We start from the raw sequence: 6609 nt of genomic DNA on the forward strand, positions 1-6609 counted from the left end.
CAATATATGTTGCCGCGTAACGCGTAACGCAGGGGGGTGCGGCGTAACGCGCAACCAGGCTAGTGCGACAAATTTTCGTTGAGTTCGTAACGCGCGTCCGGCGGGGTGCGGCGATCTTTTCATTGCAGTTTGCACTGCAAAAAAAAGGCTGAAAACTGTGAAAGCACGTGTACCGCGTGGTGAAAAGTAGTTTTTGGAGGAAGCGCTCTTCCCCTATGTCACTTTCCTTTTGATGATCTTTTTGTGAACAGATCACTCTGATAGTTAAAATATACAGTCTTCTATTGATATCGTTGTCGCCCTTTGCCATCGGGTTTGTAACAGTTGGATAGCAACTGAATTTCTGTGCCTTCAATGTGGATGAAAAGAAAAAAATGATGCGGCAAAAGCAAAAAAATGATGCGGCAATAGCAAAAAAGTGATGCGGCAATAGCAAAAAAGGACTGCGGCAATATAGAAACCTGTGTAACGGCTCCTGTGCGACTTTGCATGTAACGCCCTGCGTGCGGCAAACATGTGCCAATGTAACGCTTCATGGCCTCACTGCGGCAACATATATTGCCAGTACGGTAGTAGGGATTTCAGGCGGTTTGTTGTTGTCAACAGTGCATACTGCAGTGATGGCTCCAATGAAAGATATGGAAAAATCAGAGAAATCGGCCAAGGGAAACCAGAGTTATGATCATTTGAATACGGGTGGGTACCCTTCATCGGTAAGTATACAATTAGGATAGGAAGCACGGCACAAAACGGGTTTCAACTACTAATACATGATTATCAGTACGACAGTAGCGAACATGACTGACTGCACACCGTGTGCATTTAAAAAGGATAATGAGGTTTGGATGCTTTTGATCTTTTTTGGTCTGAGCATGCAATGCATGTTGACGATGATGTTGTTGACTGGACGACATCATTGATGCAGCTTCAGCCAGGATAAACCAGGGTCCGAGAGTCGCAACAGCCTTTGGTTGCCCACCCCACCCGACACAACAGCAATCCATGATCCGCCGTGACAATGGCCGCCTTGTGGCCATTTTTACTTACCCCTCTAGTTCTCGTCCTATGCTTCACACATGTTAGACTAACTTAGAGTACACGAACTACTAGTACAGTCTGTATCGGCTAAAGAGTGACCGGATAGAAGAATATATCGGCTACAGTGATATTGGTACGAAATATCAAAAGCAAAACGTATTTTATCCAGTAAAAATATCACTATAACCAATATTATCGGATGTAATGATATATCGGATATTATGATGGCAACAAAGAATCAAAACATGCATAACACACTATAATTATTATTATCGGCTATAGTGATAACTTTAAAATACATATAGCAATAATATGAAAGGCCCTATTTTTTTACTTTCTTCACGTTGCTTATTTTGATAGTGACACACGTACATGTGATTGTACATGTACATAACATGATTTTTATGGAAATGCGGGCACTGTCAACTGTGCAGCATGCTCATTTGTCAAAACACCATACTGGAAGTATTTCCTTGCCTTTCATGTTTCAATCGAAAAAAAAACAAAAAAACGATCGCATCGCATAATTATAGTGATGCATCGGTTATAGTGATAAAATCACGGAAATCAAAAGGGTACGCTATAGCCGATACAGACTGTACAAGTAGTAAGTACTAGAACATTCTCTTCCTATTCCTTACTCGGCTCCAGTCCAGATCTACTCCCCAAGTTTGTAACGTGAAAACCGGTTATGAACACTATTTTAGTTGAGGTCGTGTGACTCGTGTCCTTTGACCTCTCAAACAAACAATTAAATTGTTTGTTTGAGAGGTCAAAGGACACGAGTCACACGACCTCAACGCACTGGTACTAGTAGTACAACAAGTACTGAAGACTGAAGTAGAGAGTTCGAGCGGTCATGCTTGCAGCAACATCATTGACATTGGTTCCTAAACCGTAAACGCACATTGCAACAATATTATTTTGGTAGATTTTCGGCGATTCTAAAAGGAACCCTCCACAATCGGCGAAAAGCTTAGCGATTTTTCGATAAGTCTCGTTTTCGGCGAATTTTTGGCCGGCCGATTTGGGGAAAACCTAATACAGTACAGTAAGATCGGGCGCCGAAGAACGCAGGGGCTCGAGCGCAGCCTAGGAAAGTTCTTAAATTTTTGATTCTAGCCAGACCGTTCTTATTAATATTCACACGCGCGCGGCGAGTCGAGTGACGTCATGACGTTTGTCATGTACATGTTCATGTAGTGCTGTAGTACATGTACTTCTAAACTAGTGGGTGTCGTAAATGGGAATGACTGTACATGTATAGCGGTTACTGTTTACACGTGTACATGACATGTACTCACCTCCCATACATGTACAATGTTCCAAATTTTAAAAGTGTTCTTAAATCTGATAATTCTAGCCTGGACTGTTCTTAAATTTTGCCGGTTTTCCAGCCTGGGTGTTCTTCGGCGAGGTGTTCTTCGGCGCCCGATCTTACTGTAATTCGTTAGTACATAAACCCCGTCAGTACAGTAAAAAAAGAGTAAAAAGTAAATTATCGTGTCCGTTCCCGAAGGGAACTCGCGGCGGCCACTAACACCCGGTAAACCCTAGCGGCAGATGCAGCGCCTAACGGTGGGGGCGAGTGGATCAATACAGTGGTCCCTGTATAATCCGGCACCATTTGCGCTAAAGAAATTCTGCTGGATTAACAAATTTGATCTACTGTTGCAATGTGCATGACCAGGACATTTTGGCTAATGAAAATTGTGCTGGTTTATAGAGGGTGCTGGTTTATAAAGTGCCGGAATAAAGAGGGACGACAGTACATAACCTTTCCTCCGTATCCGCGATTCCGAATGCCACCTACAGTGTACCTCAATACAGTGCTCAGCCAGCGGTACTCGAGTACTCCTTTGAGCATTTACAGCCAAAAGCTAGAAGTCCATCTTTTCATGAATGGACTGTAGTTACATGTACATGAACACTGTATATTGTTATCAGCTTCAGAATTCAAAAGGAAAGTATCCGTTTTCCACAAAAAACTAAACTGCTTATGTTAGGTAGGAATACATACATTATATGACATGCACATGTACTTGACTAGTTACACCAGCCTCATCTTCTATCCTCTTTTACATGCACTACTAATACTATACTATGCGCTGTATTCATCTATTGTTCCCACACACTTTCGAGGTTGACCTTAGATAGCACAGTAGCTGCACACTGGAGACCTTTTGATGCATTTCACTTTCAGCCGCACTTTTAGTTATCTACACTAACAGCTGTCCATACATCCTAATGCCCCTTTCAACAGTTGTCCTCCTGGTATTATTGCACGCCTACATGTACATGTATACGATGTATTGTACACCCTTCTATTCAGTTCTTCCTCTAACGTATTCCTCTTGCACAGGTGCCATGTCCCGACCTTTCCCATTCTTCTGCCCACACAATCATGTACCTTGTAGTTTGACCTTTCTTCTTACTTCTCTCTGCTCTACGTATCCCCTGACCATAGGCTAGCTTACTTACTCACCCTATAAAAGCTGCTGCCTTTCTAGTTTCCTACGGATTAGTTTCATGCTAGACTACAGGGTATTACCTGAGAACTCTTTCTCTCTCTCTCTGAATAAGTGTGCAATTCTGTATGATAACCATTATCCATTACTATAACCGCTTGCCCTACCGACTGAGCGAAACCGGGACCTAACACTTATAACTTACTAGCAGCACCACCGGCCAGCGTTGCCTGGCCGAATGTGGTATGCGGGTGAAGCAAGTACATGAACAGCACACGCGCTCAGCACGTGGTGGTGGCCAGACCGCTGAAGTCCTGGTGAGGGAGGTTCTTCATCGTTGGAAGGAGCTAAGAGGAGGGACGTCTGTTACGCCTTCGGGAGGCTGGTCAGGGTTGTCCATCACCTGGTGGCGGATGAAGCGGCTAAAAAAATTCATAAACTCACGAACAAAAGTGCGATGCGCTCTTCACTGCAGATCAGATGCAGAGTGCAGTCAGTGCAGATCTTTTGTATCCTTTTGTTGCAGATGTTTCTATTTGCAGAGAACGGTTCACGTGGTCCGCAGCGCTTGTGCGGCTGCTAGTGCTACCTAGTACCTATGGCCTAGGCTAGGTGGCTACATGATGCGCACGCTTCGCGTGCTCAGTGCTTCTGCGCGCGGCTGCTACTGCTACTCGTACTGATCGTGTCTGCTACCACCTACACTGTTCGCACGCTTCGCGTGCTCAGCACTTGGTGGTGGCTACACGATTCGCACGCTTCGCGTGCTCAGTGCTTCTGCGGCCGCTAGCTACACTGTTCGCACGCTTCGCGTGCTCAGGGCAGCGCTGCTCCGCAGCGCCTCAGCGTGACACAAACACACACGTCACAGGTGCCTCTTCTTTATAAGGAGCGTGACACACACACACACAGACACACGTCACAGGTGCCTCTTCTTTATAAGTAAAGATAAGACTAATCGGCTATAGCAACCTTTCACTAGGCCAGTAGTAGGGGTTTCCTGATTATCTTTTTGAATAATGGGGTGCTTTTTGGATCTTTGGAAATTTTTGGAATTTTGCTGTTTTTCCGGGAAATTTGCAAATTCGGCAATATTTCGCAATATTTCGCAAAATTTGGAAAAATTCTACCTTTTTTAGACCTCTATTATGTGTTTTGGAAATCTGGGGGACCCCACCCCCCCCCCCCAAAAAAGCAGCGATTGTTGGAATATGTACATGTACATGTATGAGCATAGGCCATTAAACTAAGGTCAAGGAACTAGCACTTCAAGTAGTTGTATCACCCATTGACAGCATGTGAACGTGTGGAGGTCGCGCATCATGACTAGCCCTTTCCCAAAGATGCTCGCCACTTTTTCTTGTTTTGGAAGAGATCGCAACTTTCGCAACTTTCTTCATTTTCATAAACTACTTCGCAACTTTTCCGCAACTGTGTGGAAAAAAGCGCCCTGGATAGGGTCCGGCGGATTCTGCCGGCAGAAAAATTGGCAGAATTCGGTACTTTTTCTGGTAAGTTTCATGCATGTTTGGTATGTGGATAAAGAAATGGAGCAGAATTCGAGGAATTGCCCGCCATAAGGTTTGTATGGTTCTGCTAATTTCACTGCTTTTCGAGCAGAATCTGCCACCTTTTCGAGCAGAATCCGCCGGTCCCTAGCCCTGGAGGAGACCATTGAAGTGTTCGTGAGGCTCCGCTTGAACAAGAAGCGCTGAAACATTGCATCAAATCATCATGGCAAGTGTACTTCTCGAAGTATGTACATGTACATGTATGTGGCAGCACTGAGCATGCCGCTATGTCCTGAATGCTGTGCGAAGGTACAACAAAGAGGACAATGACTCAGTCCAAATCTTTTCATTTTCCTATAGCTAATAATTATGTTTTACTCTGTGAACATATGCCGGTTCATTACACTTGCAATGTGTTGTCTATTTCCGCTCCTTTTTTGGTTAATTTTGGAATCATTATGCACAAAGAACTCGCTCATTTTGAGTTGCGATATCAGCAGCTTTTGAGCTTTTTCTGAAAATATGGATGGGATTTCAGCAACTTTCACTTGTTTTGGCACGGTTGCGAAAAGCATAAGTTGCGTATTTTTTTGGCATCTTTGGGAAAGGGCTAATCATGACTATCAGATACATGTAAATGCTCTGTACTAACCTTTCCATGCACACCTTTCATGCAACACATAGGTTTTGTTTTAGGAAGGAACTGTCACCTATCTTGCGTTTATCACACATGTACATTGCACTTGGCATATATGTAAACTTTCTATACGCACTATACTACTAATTATCATGCTGGCGCACTTTGTTCACACATCCGGTGCGACATTGGGCTCTTGCATGGCACTAGTTGTAGCATTTTCTAGGTGCTGGTCCTTATCACTGAACCTTCTTCTAGATTCTCGTATATTTCGCTTGTGTCTCTTGTCAGCTTGCTGAACCCATTATCGCCTTGCTGCTCGCTATATAGGCACACGATGGCACTCTTTTGAGGTCATGGCACATTACATTCATATACAGTCTTCAAGAATGATTGTGTGAGCCGCTGTGACTAGATGTGGATCGAGTCAGCGCATCTGTTGCGAATTTGTATTACGACTATGATTTACGCATGTCGTTGTATTTGGTTCTTGTCTGGTGGAGTCCAGTGTCTGATGTCATATACATGTATGGTCTAGGTGTACGCGCGAGTATGGTGTGATGTGTGACGTTTATGGTATGTGGTGCATGCAAGAGTACGCGTTGTCAGAGTGTGAGGATGTGCTTCCGTCTGTGTGAGAGTGACTGTCAAGTGAATGCTGTACATGCGCAGTGCTAGTTTGGTCTGGGAATGAGAGTCATGTGTGATTCGTCCGTGGTCTGGTTGTCTTGGTCTTGGTCATGTATTCTGTACGTATTAGTCCCTGATTGGTCGTCCCGATTTGTCGTCGCAATATTACTGCTTGTTCTTGTTGTTTTCTTTGAGTCTTTTCCCGGGAGTCTTTCCCGTCGTTCACAAAGTTTGTCTCTCTCCTCCTGCGCCCTCGTCATTTCTTGGTATAATATAAGTATTGCAGATATGATCAAGAGTTTGCGTTGTTGTGTGGCGGGGGCCA

Source organism: Sycon ciliatum, chromosome 1 (assembly GCF_964019385.1).
Source record: "Sycon ciliatum chromosome 1, ocSycCili1.1, whole genome shotgun sequence".
Lineage (NCBI taxonomy): Eukaryota > Metazoa > Porifera > Calcarea > Leucosolenida > Sycettidae > Sycon > Sycon ciliatum.